The sequence below is a fragment of the Cupressus sempervirens genome, chromosome 10, assembly GCF_028749045.1.
Source record: "Cupressus sempervirens isolate cs-2001-9-10 chromosome 10, ASM2874904v1, whole genome shotgun sequence".
NCBI lineage: Eukaryota > Viridiplantae > Streptophyta > Pinopsida > Cupressales > Cupressaceae > Cupressus > Cupressus sempervirens.
Genome location: NC_143127.1, coordinates 348921766 through 348940695, shown reverse-complemented (window position 1 = coordinate 348940695; position 18930 = coordinate 348921766). Strand labels below are relative to the sequence as shown.

Here is an 18930-nt window from a genome sequence, read left to right as displayed (position 1 = left end):
AAACTATCAAGAATTGGTCAAAATTTCCACCAATGTTTGGTCAATTTTTTTTAATAATTGGTGGAAATTTTGACCAATTCTTGGTAGAAAACTATAAAGAATTAGTCAAAATTTCCAACAATGTTTGGTCAAAATTTTTTTTATGTTGTATCAAGCAATTGTTTCTTAGAGAATTTTTCTTCTCAAAGGTGTCCTCTAATTATAAAGTGTCCATTTCATCAACAGATGATGGAATGGATGCTTTACAATCAAAGGACACCTTTGAGAAAAAAATTTCTCTTGCTCCAACTTTATCTTTACAGAGATTTAAAAGGTTGCAAATTTAATGGCTTGGATAAGAAACAATTACTTGATACAACATGGAAAAATTGGACATTTATGCATAGGGCACCATCAATTATGTGAGTGATGCAGATGCAGCTGAATTTTTTTGGGCCAAAGCCACCAATTAATATAAGGAACTTCTAATCTCCATGAGGTCAACATTTGTTCATATATCATCAATGATACTCCCTCAACAGTGAATTGGTAACTGTACCACTAAGAGTTTTGATCCTCATTGAAATAAAGCTTACATTAAAATGTAATGTTTCCAAATACAATTAAGCTTTATAAATCTATACAAATTAGATATATGTACACATGTACATATAGACATATGCATACACATAACATACATACATAAATAAAAATACATACATACATATATCATATGTGTGTGTGTGTGTGTGTGTGTGTGTGTGTGTGTGTCAAAAAGTTGATTGCATTGTTACTTGATGACTTCCACTAGTTAGCTAGATTTTTTGATGGATCCACAAGGATTCGGATTAAAACAATGGAAACATGTCATTTGTAAAGAATGTACCTCAATAGCTACATCTTGTTTTTCAACAGCAACCACCAATGTTTTGATATTAAGAGCATGTCCAAAGTTGTTTAAAGTTTGGTTGGTAACTGTCATGCACAAGCACAAGGAAAATCATTAACATATAATAATATAAGCAATGTCTAAATAGGATATATTATTTCAAAAAAAAATTCATGTAATTGATAACTTCATTTAGTCTATCTTGCTAGTCCTCCATCCAAAAGATTTGAAAAACCAAAAGAGGAACTATGTGGTAACATCCTTCTTATCTCTGATACTAGCATTGCTTAGATGTATTTATATATTTTGTAGGTTCTCTTTTCTTGTGATTTTACTGAAGCATGTGAAAAAAAGTTTATAGAAGAAATATGTCATGAATATTAATGGAACTTGGTTGCCATAGCTAACTTATGTAAACAAATAGTTTAAAATATATTTACCACAAAATTCTCAATTAAAATACAAAAATTATAAGGTGATCGTTTATCCTGCATTAATAAAAAGGGGAAACAAATAGGCATTGGGGTGAAGTCCCAAGAAAAGTTGATGTGCAAACATCTTCTTGGTTGGTACAAACATGCAAAAAAGAATGCAATGATTGTCCTAGATTAGCTACAGCATACACTAAATACCTCACATCTAAATAAAAAAATAAAAAACAATTTAAATGTTGACCATTGGAGCTTTGATTAGTTAAAATAATAATAGTGTCTGCATTTCCAAAAAGCAAAATAATTGATAAAGATACTTGGAATTGCTGAAGCTCGAGAATTGCACAAAAACCCCTGACTGGATAGCGTAGATTTTGTTGATCCACTACCAGCTTGCAAAGAAGGTGTTGCTTGAGATGACTAATCATGCACAAGATTTAAATGCAAATTATATTTCTAGTATTGAGCACAAGCATGATTTTTATTGCTTACAAAAGATCACTCTAAAAAAAAGGGTTAAAAAAATGCCTAGAAATCAAGATTAATATACAAATGATATATAATAATTTTTTGGAAAAAAATAAACTATTAAGTAAAAAGTAAGATCTTGTTTCTTGATTATAAAAGGCTACAATATAACACCTTCAATCTTGGACCAGATTCAATTTGGCCATTGGCTGACATCGTCTATCCAATTGCCAAAAGTGAAGGTTATCTAACATAGCTTGTTGGATTTCCATGTTGTCTTTGTACCAATGCAAATTGTGATGATGTTAGAATCACAATTGACTACCATGTAGAATTAGAATTCTAATAAACAAACACAAACGATGACACTCAGCTCTCACTATGTTGTCATTGGACTAACTACCTTCAAGGGATGTGCTCAATTTGGATAATAATAGGATGTTTTTTATAAAATTATTATATTGTTCCACATGGGATAGCAGGAAATGGTACTTGAGTTGAAACAGATCTATACAACTGTGTAACATAGATTCATATGGAAGAAGGTGTAACATAATTTTTTTTTGCTATCAAATATTTCATTCAAGAATGAGACTATTACAACGTGGCCAAATTAAAGAGAATGTCCAAGTTGACCTATCCATTAACATAGATGATCAAGTGAACTCACAAGATATGGAAGCCAAGGTTAGCAGAAATGACTTTAAAACAAAGATCAAGTTTTTGATTGGTAGAAAAAACATTTTATGTGGAAAACTTGAAAAAAATTAAGTGCTATCAATGCATATCTAACTCAATGCACATGTCATCTTGCCACTTATCAAAGCAAGTTAGAGAATGTTTGTGATAGCCAAGTGTTATGGGGGTTAATGTCTGACAATGTTATCATTCCAATAATAAGTTGGGAACTACTATCAGAGTATTTTGAGTGTACAAAGCCATGATTGTTTCCCAAATGCCTCATTCTCCATACTAATTTCATGCCACCTCAGCATAATGTTTAGTCTGTTTAATTTGTAATTCAAAGACATTGATTTTTGATGGAGTGTTAAAGTTTCTTGAATTTTGAAGGATTTTTTAACCTTTCTAAGTGTTTTCTTTTTCCTATTACTTCTACTTCAAAAAGCTACAATGATAGTCATTTACTATTTAGAAGATAGTATTGTATGTCCTATATGATAGAAGCACAACTTGCATCACTGATTATAGCCTATATAACTAAAATATGAGAGCAACTACTATGACAAGGTAATTGTTGAATAGAAATGGGACAAACATATACATTGGATATACAAAATACATTTCAAAATAACTTTTAAACTTCTAACTCTATCAATGTGCTTTCTATCCACTCATGTGGTCTAGCCCATTGTGCCTTCCATCCCTCTCAGAATCTTATCACCTTGAATGAATTGCCTATAGGGGTGATTCACAACCTCAGCCACTGGTAACCCAGTAATGACAACAAGTGATACTACTTCTACAGGAGCTTCTCTTTCTTTCCTTTCCTTCATTCTTTGTTAATTTATCTCAGCCATGAAATTCTCCAGGGTAGGCTCAAAGGGAGTATGTTGATTTGAGTAAAGCAAGGTTCTTCATGAAGATCTCTGCACTTATTCTATCCATCACTCTCTTCCCATCTACACCCCTACTCAGATGGTCCTAGTTCTAGTTTTTGATCCTCCAATCGAGGCAAGGTAGCTCCCCCTTCCTTATTTCATTTCATCTTAATGTACATTACATGGAACTTGAAGTTCATGTGGCAATGCTATAGAGCCTTTAGAAGTTCTTTTTCTTGGAGAAAAATTTCCACCTGACACCTATGCTCAACACAATTATTAATTACCAGATATGCCCTGGATCCCTGAAATTATAAGAATGGATGGTGTTCATAAGCAAGGGATCTATTCAAAGTTCATCATGATAGTGATTTTCCTAAAAATCTATCTTTAAAACACTACTTCTACACACTTCATCGCATATCACCCCTCATTCTACAACTAATAGATTGATGTATCCAGAAGCATAAATGAATTGTGGCCAATTTTATGTAACGGTGAAAAGTTGTAGAATTATTTCTAATGGACTGACCTTTAGCATAACAAACTACTTACTACAGACTATGAATTTTTAAATCTACCAAGCAACCACATTTCCTTATGAAAAAAAGAAATCCATTTCAACAAAACACCCAATGGTATTGGTTAGCATCTATAGTGGTTGGCCCCTACCCATCAACCAACCTGGCATTCTCACCCTCCTTTTATTTTCTTGGCTCATGATGATCATAATATATTGAGGTCATAAATTAACTCCCCACTGTTCAACTTCTATAAACATAAGATTGGAAATTAATATTTATGCAAGCCACTGAATAGCTTCCATATTTTCGAAAATGCTCATGATCAAATTGGAAGAGAGTTAAAGGAAAAGCAGTTCACCAATGATAAGTTCACATCATGATGAAAACATCATTTGCACTAACACTACAAAGTACTTGTTAGTTGAAATAAAAATTTGGGGTTAAATCTAAATAATGTGCCTTCAAAAATAAGCTACATCGCCACCAACAAATTCTTATATTCAAGATCAACCAAAAGTTTCTTGTAATGGATATATAATGAAATATAATAAATTTACAAAGATCATAGGCCAAACATACAAAAAGAACAAATAGTGTAATTTTTAATTGAGAGCAAAAAAAGAATAAGACTCCTTGCCCTTGATAATGCAAGTAGATTCCAAAAGAAAATCTAGTTAAAAATTTCATTCATTGATATCATAGAGCACATAATTTATAGAGATAGGATATAAATATGCTAGTTAACACTTAGCAAATAACTAAGATTTTGACAAAGAAAAAATATGATCTCCCATCTGTTAGGAATAAACCACATACAGAAATAAAAATTACATGCAAATATAACCAATATCAGAAAATAATAGATCACATAGAAAGGAACACAAGACACCAAGATTTAACATTGTTCACCCAATCCCTAGGCTATGTCCACCAAACAACAAGTCCAATATTATTACAATCCAATGATGATTACAACCTGATTACAATCTATAATCCCTTACAGCTCAATGTCATTCATTGATATCATAGAGCACATAATTTATAGAGATAGGATATAAATATGCTAGTCAACACTTAGAAAATAACTAAGATTTCGATAGAGAAAAAATATGATCTCCCATTTGTTAGGAATAAACCACAGATAGAAATAAAAATTATATGCAAATATAACCAATATTAGAAAATAATAGATCACACAGAAAAGAACACAAGACACCAAGATTTAACATTGTTCACCCAATCCCTAGGCTACGTCCACCAAACAACAAGTTTGATATTATTATAATCCAATGATTACAACCTGATTACAATCTATAATCCCTTACAACTCAATATTTCCGCAAGAAGCAATTTCGTATCACAACTATGAAATAATCCCTAACCCTAAGCCCTTTCTATACAAGTGTTAAACCACTTTAGGGTTATAATTAATAATTACATGTTGGGCCAAAATTTTGATAAAATAGGGCCCAAATATTTTTTTTGCCCCGAGCCCCAAAGAATTTATGAAGTATGTACAATACTTTTTCTAATCAGTCACCACAATCTAACAATCTTCCACTTGGGGATTGATTAGGCTCCACACTAAACAACAATCTCCCACTTGGAGACTGATCCTGTAACAATACTGCTAACACATGGGGATCCCATTAGATCAAACCACCCTAGACTCTGTTGTTCTTGATTGCTATTTAGTCTAGAAGACCAACCGAAGCTAAAGAGGAATTCAACTTCTCCCTTGTCACTACCTTGGTAAACATATCCACTAGATTTTCATCTATATGTATCTTGTCTAGCTTTAACTGTCCATCCTCCAAACCTAATCGAATAAAATGGTACCGCAATTGTATGTGTTTGGTCTTTGAATGCAGAGCTAAATTCTTCACAAGATGAATGACACTCTGACTATTTGTAAACAAGTAATTATCCTTCTAAGGGTGTCCCAATTCTTCTAAGAAGAACTAAAGCCATATCATATCCTTGGCTGCCTCTATAGTAGCAACATACTCTACCTCTATAGCGGATAAAGCATTAACCTTCTGTAACCTAGAAACCCAACTCACGGTTGCCTTACTAATAGTAAAGACATGACTTGTAGTACTCTGCCTAATATCAATATCCCCTGCCAAATCTGAGTCAACATAGCCCGATAAATCAGTAGTAGAGCCCCCAAAGTGTAAACACTTATTGGATGTTCCTCTCAAATAGCTAAGAATTTATTTGACTAAATTTCAATGCTCAATTCCTGGATGACACATATATCTGCTAACGACTCCCACTACATGTGCAATATCTGGCCTTGTACATACCATAGCATACATCAAGCTTCCTACAACTAAAGCATAGGGTACCTTGGACATCTTTTTTTCCTCTGCTTATGTCTTGGGACACATCTCCTTAGTCAACTTCAAATGACTAGTTAAAGGTGTGCTAACAACTTTAGCATTCTCCATAGAGAAATGTTACAACACCTCCTCAACATAATCAGCCTGAGATAGCATCAATTTTTTGTTCTTCCTATCTCTGCAAATCATCATACTAAGGATTTTTTTTGCTGCCCCCAAATCCTTCATAGAAAATGCATGTGCTAATTGGCATTTTAGCCCTGTAATATGATCCTATAGGATTTGAGCAAAAGCACACAAAAAATCCATGAAGCCCAAGAAAACTCGCATGCAGAAAACCTATCACGGAGAGGAAAAAGATAAGAAGAGGCAAGGGTTTGATCTGAAAAACTTAGACAAAGAAAATATTATTCAACGGATCTTCATAATGAAAAATACAAAGAGATCAATCCTTATAAAAAGAAATCAAAACCCAAAAAGAGTAACCTAAAGCCTAAAAAAGCTAGGTTGCACAATATAATTAATAAAATATTAATTATATGCACCTACAAGATAGCTTAAGAAAATTAGAGTAATAGAAAACTTAATTAATTAAATCAAAGTGATTTAATTAATAAGTGCAAACAAATAATTACTCTAACACCCCCTCTTAAGCAAAGCTCAGGAGGTAAGCTAACCTAGCATAACTATGAAAGCATAAAATTGGATCTTGACAACAAGGCTTAATCAGGTACCCAATCACAACAAAATCCTACTCCAAAAAGAGATAGCAAAGAATGTTCCAGAAGAAGGAACAAAGAAAGATCATGAAGAGAACCACTGAAGCATGAAAATCCACAAATCTCTATCAAAAATGTTGATCTATAGAACCTCCATGGAAATAGAAGGCACAAACCAAGCATGTCTATATGGTAGATGATCCATCTCATCGAAATGCATAGGTAGCCAGCCACTACAATCACCTAGTATGTAGGATCAGGTACTAAATATGTAGCTCACAACAATGACCCATCAACCAAATAAGCATAGAACAAAAATATAACCCCCCCTCAAGGCAAGTGAGTTGACAGGTAGTTAAAAAGGTGGGTCAAAAAATCTCCTACAGCACAGGAACCAGACACATCGAAAGTGAGGTACAAACACCTATAAAGGCACGTGTTACTGACACTACATGAGGCAAAAGAGGAAGAGGGCACAAAACTGGCAAACAACTATCCTCCCCATGGCACTTTATAAAATAGTGTGAGTACAACAAATGGCAATGATGAAAAGGATCCCAAAATGCAAGAGTGGCACTTTATCTCAGTGTTTTTGCATAAAGATGCTTACAATGAATATCAACAATGATCAGAAAGGGAAAAAAGCTGATACAAAAGATAGTACAGCCCAAAAAAAAAGTTCCCATGCCAAGAAAATGATCCTCGGACTTGAAACACCCAAGATATCCATCATAGAGCAAAAATGCCAAAAACATGATAGAAAGAGCATGGGGTAGAATCTGGAAGAAATTACATCATTTCTAAGAAGTAGACAAAACCAGGTTTCCAAAAATATCACGTTTTCAAAAAATAGAGATGGGATGCACAAGAAACGCTCATTGGAGTCAAAAATAGAACTTCAGACTTTAACTCAGTATGCTCAAGATATGGCCAAAAAAGTGTGAGCAGGTCAAAAAGGAACCCTGGAGAGCCTGCAGGTGTGCTAATGTAGTGCTAACATCAGTATTTTACAGTAAAAAATTTGATGGCCAGTGGACTGTCACAACAAAAAAGGGACTACCACGTGGCAGTGCGGGCCCAAAATGGTGACATGGAGGGAAGATGTGGTAAGGGCCATGTGGCACCCATGTCATGTGTCACCTGCTGAATGGTGCTGACTAGCTTGAAAAAGCCATGCAGGCTACTAAATAGGTGGAGCCACAGGAGGGCGGCGGCCGCAAGGGCTGAAGATGTCAGTGGGGTTGTGGTGGAGGAGGAGGAGGAGTGGCACTAGGGTGGCCGTGGAGCAGCAGAGGCTGGTGGGTGGCACCACAATGGCACCGTAGTGCTATTACCAACAGCTTTGGCATGTGAGCCACGTGGTGGTGACATGGTGGTAGCCGCTGGGTGACAGTGCCTTTGGCCACTTTTTTATACTTTTTTTTTCTCTCAAAAATCGTGTTTGTACGGACTCCCGAGGGACAAAAAAATTTGCCTGATGCTACAGAAGCCAATTCTTTTTTTTAATATGAATCTTGACAGTAAACGGCCTTTCAAATCTAATGACAACGTCTGTTTAGCCTCAAATTGCTCCAAAAATTAGTGACCCCCCTATTTTCTCAAAAATACTCAAACAAACACCAGATCTAATTTGCCAAACCCTTGTTCTCCCTTTTTCTTGAAACACTGAACAAGCTACAATAGATCTGGCTCTAATACCATGTAGGATTTGAGAAAAAGTGCACTACAAATCCATGAAGCCCAAGCAAACCTGCATGCACAAAACCTGTCATGGAGAAGAAAAAGACAAAAAGAGGCAAGGGTTTGATCTAAAAAACTCAGATGAAGAAAATATTATTCAACGGATCTTCATAATGAAAAATACAAAGAGATCAATCCTTATAAAAGGAGATTGAAACCCAAAAAGGGTAACCTAAAGCCTAAAAAAGCTAGGTTGCACAATATAATTAATAAAATATTAATTATATGCACCTACAAGATAGCTTAAGCAAACTAGAGTAATAGACAACTTAATTAATTAAATCAAAGTGATTTAATTAGTAAGTGCAAACAAATAATTACTCTAATAGATCCATGTTAGACCCAGCAACAAGCATATCATCAACACATAAACATAAAATAATGTAGCTATCATCATCCAACCTCTTAAAATAAACACAATGATTTGAATGACACCTATTGTATCCATGCTCATGCATAAAACTATCAAATTTCAAATACCATTACCCAGGTGCTTGTTTCAAGCCATATAAACTTTTCTTCAATTTGCACACTAAGTTCTCCTTACCTTTGACCTCAAATCCCCATGGCTAAACCATATATATCTCTTCATCCAAATCACCATGAAGGAAGGTTGTTTTAACATCAAGCTACTCTAAATGAAAATCTTCAGTAGCCACAATACTTAAGATAGTATGGATAGAAGTCATTTCAACAATAGGAGAAAATATCTCATCAAAATCAATGCCCTTTTTCTGTGCAAATCCTTTTAAAACTAACCTGGTTTTAAATCTTTTCTTACCTCCATCCTCTTCTTTTAACCTGTAAACCCACTTATTCTGTAAAGCTCTTTGACCTATAGGAAACTTGCATAAATTCCATGTCTTATTCTTCAACAAAGAGTCCATTTTGTCTTTCATTGCAGACTTCCATTGAATCTTAGTATCCACCTATATAGCTTCATCATAACACTATAGTTCACAAACACCAGTAAGTAAAATTGAATACAAAGAGGGAGAAAATCTTTTTGGAGGCCTAATTTGCCTTGCTGACCATCTAACATTCACTGATGTGTGTTGTATTTTTCATTGCAGTTGTTGCACATCAAGAGGGATGGCTGGAACATCTTCTTTTGGAGTATCATCTAGCACTACATAATCATCTTCTTTCTTCTCATGTTGCTACAACAGATCTTTGTACAACACTTTCTCATTGAATATGACATCCCTGATTCTTACAATTTAATAATTTTCAAAATCCCAAAGCCTATAACCAAATTTATTCATGCCATATCCAACAAATACACATTTCTTTGACTTAGCTTCCAGCTTGGTTCTATTTTCAGAATCTATATGAGCAAATGCTTCACAACAGAAGGTTTTGAGAAAAGAATAACTCACTTTCTTACCAGTCCATGCTTCCTCTAGAATACCACAACCCAAAGGAGTAGAGGAAACTCTATTAATCAAATATAAAATAGTATTGATAGCCTCCACCCACATGTGTATGGGCAACCTAGCATGCAACCTCATGCTCCTTGCACGCTCCATTATAGTCTTGTTCATGTGTTTAGCTACTCCATCTTCTTGTAGAGTCCTTGGAACAATTTTTTGTCTATGAATACCATTAGTGGAGCAATAATCTTCAAATTCATGACTGCAATACTCACCAACATTATTAGATCTAAGACATTTTAATTTCTTACCAGTCTCATTTTCAACCAAGCATTTCCATTTCTTAAAAGTTTGAAATACATCAGATTTCTATCTAAGGAAATAAATACATACCTTTCTAGTTGCATCATCAATAAATGTAACATAATAATGAGAGGCTCCAAGGGAAGATACCTAAGCTGCTCTCCATACATTGGTATGCACAAGCTCTAATTTTTCCTTTTTGTTTTCCTTCCCTGTCTTTACAAAACTCACTCTCTTTTGTTTTTCATACACACAACTTTCATAGAAATCCATATTAACATATTTTAGACCTGGTAAAACATTCTTTGAATGAAGTACTTTCATACCTTTCTCATTCATGTGCCCAAGTCTGTTGTGCCATAATGGGGTATATGCAGGATCATGGTGTGCCAAAAAATGGTGATGTGAAAAAATAGAGTTTAAAAAAGTCTAAAAGCATTTCAAAATCCACTCTGACTTTTTTCCACCCATCCTAATACCAAACCTAAAAAGTAGGCCCCCAACCCTTATCGGGTATCTAATATCATATTGGATACTCGATAACTATCACCGTTATTTTGAAAAAAACACAACCCGCAGGTTGTGTTTTCATAGTGATAATGCATTTTCTTGCTTGAATATCTATTTTTTGATTGGATATGCGATAAGAGGTAAGGTTTTTTTTTTTTTTTAATCAATTTTAGTATAAATTTATTAAATTTTATTATAAATTTGTTAGTTTTAGTTGAATTTGTTAGAATTTAGGTTTTTTTTTTATAGAGATTGTTAAAATTTAAGTTTTTTTAAAATATAAATTATGTTTTGCAAATTAATAGGTATGGCAGACCAAAATGATGATACTGAGGCAAGGAATGATGTTCCTTGTAACCCCCCACCAAATGATCTAGTGCCCTTGAAAAATCATCCACCAAATGAACTTTTACCCCCTAAAAACCCTCCTCAAATCAAGGATTTGATATTTGAAAATATCAACGAATTGAGGACTTTGCGAATAACATATAATAATGTACCTGTATTGGCTCCTATGTTATCCATGTTAAACACCATAGTGGATAACATTGAAACACTTACTAATGAACAAAATGTTGCTCTTTGTTGGCGTGATGAAATGCATGAGATGTTTAATGATGGGTTGGACTATGATGAGGTTGTGGCCCTCAATATAAGTAAAGATGATTTGGTTGCCCTTTTTGTGAACCCAAAAACTTGTTTGCCAGTTGATCACAAAAGCCTGAACTATCAATTAAATGGTGCACAAATGACACCATACATGTGAACTTTTGGGATTGTAGTGGATGGTTTTTGACATCCCTCCACATAGCAATTTAGAGGTGCCATTTTATTTCATTAGAAAATTGTATGCAGAATTTGTGTTGAAACTCAAAGTGAAATATTGGAGCATGAAGCCCAACATGGGTGTAGGACTAGGAGCTCCTCAGGATAGACCCTCTTCCTAGCGAAAGAAAGTTGGCACTTTTGTCGCCCCTACTAATGTCTCCCCCCCTCCTTGAGTGTAGCATCCTGATATTATCACAAAGGCTAGCTCTTAGACCATTAGAGCCATCCATAGGCTAAGTAGCCTATTGATATCTCAAGCTAGGTCAGTCCTACCTCCCCATGTTGATGATGTTGGCACGAGTTCATCATCGGCTAGCTCATCACATGTTTGTGTGCCTCATACTTGCATTACATGCAATAATATTTGTTTAGGTCCCATAAGTGATCTTCCTAAGTATCAATTTGTATTAGATGAGGACACACTAGATGCACATGCAGAGACTACAAACCATGATGCGAGAGAGGAGGGGCATGCAGAGACATGGACTCCTTCTATGTCAGTACATGTATACATTTTTTTGTTATGACATTTGTTATTTAATGTTAATTTTTATAATAGAGTAATTTTAATTTTTAAGCCATACTTACTTATACATGTATGTGATCTTCATTCATGTTTAGTTGATGACTGAGGAGGAGATGAGACAGGTTGATGATGCCACGCTCTCGGCTATTTGAGACATCTACAGTACATTATGTTGTGTTCTCATTATTTTTTCTATTTGATATTGTAGCATATATGGTTTCTAATCTTTCTTTTATCTTGCAGGTACCACCTATCCCTAGAGGACAAAGTGCAAGGGATGAGCTAAGACTAATTGACAAAGGAAAGGTAATTAGGTTCTTTCTATTTGATTAAATATTGATGCATTCTTGTAAAATATTTGTGGAAATGAAATTTAATTACATTCTTTATTGTATAGGGTGTGGCTACTGGCAATGAGCCCATACAGATTCTGCATCGTAGATGTTCAGGCATTTCTATTTGCACTGAGAGCTCCATTGTATGTATAAGTATCATTTATTTTTTATTTTTCTTATCTTCATAAATAAATTCAAAACTGATTTCCATGATACTAAAAACTACTATTTTGTATCTCATAGGAAACTCCTAGTGCACATGAGGTTGGATGGGAGAGTTTTGTATCTTTGATGATGCAACCACTATATCCTAAGGAGGAGCCTACACTAGTAAGTTGTAGTTTGAATTATCGATTAAATATGTTATAAATTTAGCATGCTATGAATTATAATGTTATATTTTAAGTTGTAGATTCATCTGACAAACATATTTGAACATACACAGGCCACAATTAGCAAGGTATAAGCATTGATGAGGGCATACGAGAGGACTCCTGACTGGCAGAGGAGGTCAACGAGAGAAGGTATTTATTATGAAATTTTAATAGTATAAAATATCATTAATAAAAAGATCATTATGCATTTGAGCAATTTAATGTTAGAACAAAGAATCATATAAATTTTGTAGTCTAACTTTGGATTTTCCTTTTTTGTTTATGTAGGAGGCATCTGATTCACCTAGTGCAGCGAAGAGGCTGCATTTTGATCATCCACTAGCATCCTAGGATAGTATAGTTGTCATAGAATGCACCATGAGACATTTTGAGATGGCATATGCCACATTTTTTATAGAAACATTGATATTATACACATTTTGTATATGGATCTATGTACTTTGATATATATTTGTGTAATTTGTCTATGGATACATGAACTTTTATATATATTTGTGTAATTTGTCTATGGACACATGTATTTTGATATATATTTTTGTCATTAATGTGCACAATGATATACATACTAATTTAGTATCTAGTATTGTTCAATTTATCGTGGATCATGTGTATTGTTCATGTTTATGGAATATCATTAATTTTGATCATGTTTGTTATATTCGATTCAAATACAATAATTTGTGAATAACATTTTAACAACCTTTATTATCAAATTTGGATGCAATGTTTAATTTGAAGTGCTATCATGACATAAACATGTTAACCTCCTACACAAGGTTCACATAACCCCAGATTTGATTTTAAACTCCACCTTCAACCTTGAAACTAACTCTTGGTTTCAAATCTAATCTCAACACACTTAAGGACTCCACTCCTCAACCATGGATTGTATTCCCAACCAAGAACTCATTCCTAGACTCATAATCTTTGATAACTAGCCCTTCACTTTGTTACTATCCTCATACTACAACTTTTCAATTTCAACATAGCCTCAAAATATCCCAACTTAAGAGACTTGATTGGATCAAACCTTTTTAACTTGGTTCCCCAATACCATACCCATATGAATAACATCTATACATTTCTCACATTGATCAGATTACCCATACTAATCGACTTAACAAAACTAGCTTCATTAATGCATGTTATCATTTCATACCTTATATAGGTGTTTCCAACCTTGTATGGTCATGCTCAAACCCCTAATTGACTCTTTACACTCATTTTCACTTTGCAAGAAAAAGTTATGACTCATTTTCCATTAGCATTTGATAGTTCATCGATAGCTCTCACGAGCTCCGAGTTATGGCCCTCGGAAGATCAACCTCAAAACACACTTAGATCACCTTGGAGTCTCCTCAGTACAGGGTGGTTGCGGACGATGGATGGTCTCCATGGCCAGAACAAGGGCATCACTAGGGTTCACCCACCCATTCGAAGCTAATGGCACTAATGATTCGATGCCAATATCAGTGGTTTCAAAGTTACATTGTGGTGCACCTATGAACTGAGGCGCACTGCGAGTTTTGGCATTGAGCAAGATCGTTGTGCCGAATCCAAATGGAATATGATCTCTCAAAAATGAGATATGTTATTTTAGGCCTTAGCATCACCATCATGTAGCATTTGACATTTCATCGATAGCCCTCATGAGCTCTGAGTTACGACCCTCAAAAGATCAACCTCAAAATGCACTTAGAGCACCTTGGAGACTCCTCGGTACAGGGTGGCCACGAAGGATGGAGGGTCTTTGCAGCCAGAACAAGGGTGTCACTAGGATTCACCCACCCATCCAGAGCTAATGGCGCTAACAATTCGATGCCAAGATTAATGGTTTCTAAGTTACACTGTGGTGCACCTATGAACTGAGGCACATTACGAGTTTTGGCATCCAGTGAGATCGCTATGCCAAATCCAAATAGAATATGATCTCTTGAAAATGAAATAGGTTTTTTTAGGCCTTGGCATCACCATCCTATAGAAATTGATGATTCATCGATAGCCCTCACGAGCTCCGAGTTACAACCCTCAGAAGATCGACCTCGAAACACACTTAAAGCACCTTGGAGACTCCTCGGTATTGGGTGGCCATGGACGATGGAGGGTCTCCGTGGCCATAAAAAGGGTGTCACTAGGGTTCACCCACCCATCCAAAGCTAATGACACTGATGATTCAATGCCAAGATCAGTGGTTTCAAAGTTATGTTGTGGTGCACCTATAAACTAAGGCACACTACGAGTTTTGGCATTGAGCGAGATCGATGTGCCGAATCCAAATGGAATGTGATCTCTTAAAAATGAGATAGGTTATTTTAAGCCTTGGCATCACCGTCTTGTAGCATTCAATGGTTCATCAATAGCCTTTATGAGCTCTGAGTTACGACACTCAAAAGATCAACCTTGAAACGCACTTAGAGCACCTTGGAGACTCCTCGGTACGGGGTGGCTGCAAATGATGGAGGGTCTCTGCGATCAGAAAAAGGGTTTCATTAGGGTTCACCTACCCATCCAAAGCTAATGGGGTTGATGATTTGATGCCAAGGTCAGCAGTTTCAAAGTTACGCTATGGTGCACCTATGAACTGGGGCACACTGCGAGTTTTGGTATTGAGCGAGATCATTGTGCCGAATCCAAATGGAACATGATCTCTCAAAAATGAGATAGGTTATTTTAGGCCTTAGCATCACCATCTTGTAGCATTCAACATTTTATTGATAGCCCTCACGAGCTCTGAGTTACGACTCTCAGAAGATCGACCTCGAAACACACTTAGAGTACCTTGGAGACTCCTTGGTACAGAGTGGCCATAGACGATGGATGGTTTTCGCGGCCAAAACAAGGGTGTCACTAGGGTTCACCCACCTATCTAGAGCTAATGGCACTAATGATTTGATGCCAAGATCATCGATTTCAAAGTTACGCTATGGTGCACCTATGAATTGAGGTACACTACGAGTTTTGGCATCGAACAAGATTGTTGTGTCGAATCCAAATGGAACATGATTTCTCAAAAATGAGATAGGTTATTTTAGGACCAGCATCACTATCTTGTAGCATTCAATGTTTCACCAATAGCCCTCATGAGATCTGAGTTATGACCCTCAAAAGATTGACCTTGAAATGCACTTAGAGCACCTTGGAGACTCCTCGGTATAGAGTGGTCGTAGATGATGGATGATCTCTACGGTCGAAACAAGGGTGTCACTAGGGTTCACCTGCCCATCCAAACTTAATGGCGCTGATGATTCAATGCAAAGTTCAATGGTTTCAAATTTATGCTGTGGTGATCCTTTAATGTTGTAGAATGTTATTTTTATGCACTTTTATGGATGTGTATTTGGAAATATGTGTTACATTTCTTGTGTTGTGCTTGGCATGCAATTGAATAACAAATGATTAAGTTTCTAGTTACAAGGCATACAAAATGTCAACATCATACACCATTCACATACATCACAATGACAATAATTTTAATAAGAACATTAACAAAGCACATTTACAAATTCACATTTAGTAAAGAACCATTGAGGCATTGCAAGAGCCAAGTGCATATAGATTGTCATGACATGTACCAAATGAATACACAAGATGACAAATCACATAAAGTCAAGACCCCCAAATAGAAAAATTAAGACTGGGAAACAAAGCATATCAACAAATCAACACACGAGGAAGTTAGGGAAGCACATGAAAGCAATTAAACTGTTGTTTTCTAAAAATGTTCACATGAAAATAAACAAATCTTCACCAATATAACTCAAGGTTATTTTCATTAAGATAAAAATTTATCAAAGAATGTTCTCCCAATCATTTTTAAACCAATTAATTAATTTCTAACTCAAGATTTTGGAAGACAAAATAACCATTTAATGCCCAAAACCAAGAAAATAAGAGAAAATAACAAATTCATTACCAATCAAAAAAAAACTTGAAGTGAAAAAGTTTGGCATGAGAAATTCGTTCAGAAAATGCACACAAAACAATTTTTTTCTTCCCGAGCTAAATTCGAATTCAACAAGAGATTTTTCAAAAACTTTAAGAAGAATTAAAAGAAGGAAGAATGATAGATAATCCTAAAAGATGAACTTTTCCCTTCAATCAAAAGATTTAATTTAAAATCATAAAAATACACTAAATAACTAAATTAAAATCTAAAATAAAATCCCAAAATTAAAGTATTAATTGTTGAATAAAATATATTGCCCTAAAAAACACTAGTCTATGACAACAAATAATAATTATAACACTAGTTGGAAACTCCTTCCAATGAACCAATGCTTAAATGAACTCACATGCCAACTTGAGACCACTGCACGCATCATACATTAGATGGTGCAACCAGTTCGCAATCACAAATAGGAAGCGCGCGCTTCAATTATTACCACTTGGTAAATGATAGGCCAAAATAAACAATATGTCAATTTCTACCCAAACCATCAATGATAATTATGGATAAGGAAATTAGTTGGTCATTCGATTAACTCCACATTTAACAACCATCTCGGTTATTATATATATTTTTGGGTATGCTAGCTCATCCCTACCAATTCTAGGGAATCCAATGCCTAATTTGTTAGTATGAGAACCAAAGTACATGCACATATATCAAATAGTGAAGGGGTGGGAGACATCATGTTGATCTCAAAAATAAGTGAATCTCTCTTCGTACAAATACATTAGACAAACTCTAATAGAACTAGTAACATAAGTATGTTGTTGACCAAACATTAGTAGATGCATGCATGAGTACATCAATGATTTTTAAAAATGTAAGAAACCACCTAAACAATCAACATTCCATTATTTTGTTTAGCCAACATGTCATCCCGATCAATTATTAACCACAATTATCAAGTAACCCCATTAATGTAGCTAGGTGTTATTTCATTCACAATTCTAAAATGGCTATACATTAACACTAGTACATTGGTATAGCAGTTATGATAATCTCTTTCTACATCCAAGCTAGAGTCCATGGCTACATTACCTTCACAAGAAGCAAGGTTTGGGTGGCAGTACAATAGTTGTGAATAAGTATGTTGACCAATGGTGTCATTACAAATCTCACATATACTTGTATGGTGTTCCATGTATTGATGTGATAAAAAAGTGCAAGGAATGGTTAGTGATTGTGTGTCACTAGGGGTCCTAGGGCCCCTAGGGACATAGGTTGTCATGAAATGCATCGATAGGGGTCATAGGTTAACCTATGACAACTATCGATGCATTTCATGACAACCTATGTCCCTAGGGAATCGATAGGTGTCATAGGTTAACCTATGACCCCTATCGATGCATTTCATGACAACCTATGTCCCTAGGGGCCATAGGACACCTAAGGATGCATTTGGTTGGTTATAATGCATCAAAAGGGGTCATAGGTTAACCTATGACCCCTCTCAATGCTTTTTATGACAACCTATGTCCCTAGGGGCCCTAGGACCCTTAGTGACACATGTGGTTGGTTCCAATGCATCGAGAGGGGTCATAGGTCAACATATGACCCCTTTCGATGCAATTCATGCCAACCTATGTCCTTAAGGGCCCTAGGACCCCTAGGGATGCATGTGGTTGGTTCCAATGCATTGAGAGGGATCATAGGTTAACTTATGAAACCTATCGACGCATTTCATGAAAATGTATGTCCCTAGGGGCCTTAGGACCCTTAGGGACACATTTGGTTAGTTCCAATGTGTCAAGAGGGGTCATAGGCTATCAATGCATTTCATGACAACCTATGTCCCTAGGGGCCATAGGACCCCTAGGGACACATTTGGTTGGTTCCAATGCGTCAAGAGGGGTCATAGGCTATCGATGCATTTCATGACAATGTATGTCCCTAGGGGCCCTAAGACCCCTACGGACACATTTGGTTGCTTATAATGCATCGAGAGGGGTTATAGGTTAACTTATGATCCCTCTCGATGCAATTCAATAGCAACCTATGTCCCTAGGGGCCCTAGGACCCCTAGGGACACATGTGCTTGGTTTCAATGCATTGAGAGG

The 18930-nt window shown here is 35.6% G+C and overlaps 1 pseudogene; it reads left to right on the top strand.

Moving 5' to 3' along the window:
- The first annotated feature begins 7938 nt into the window (after nt 1–7938).
- Nucleotides 7939–18930, top strand: part of LOC149534024 (uncharacterized) — a 39167-nt pseudogene continuing 28175 nt past the window's right edge.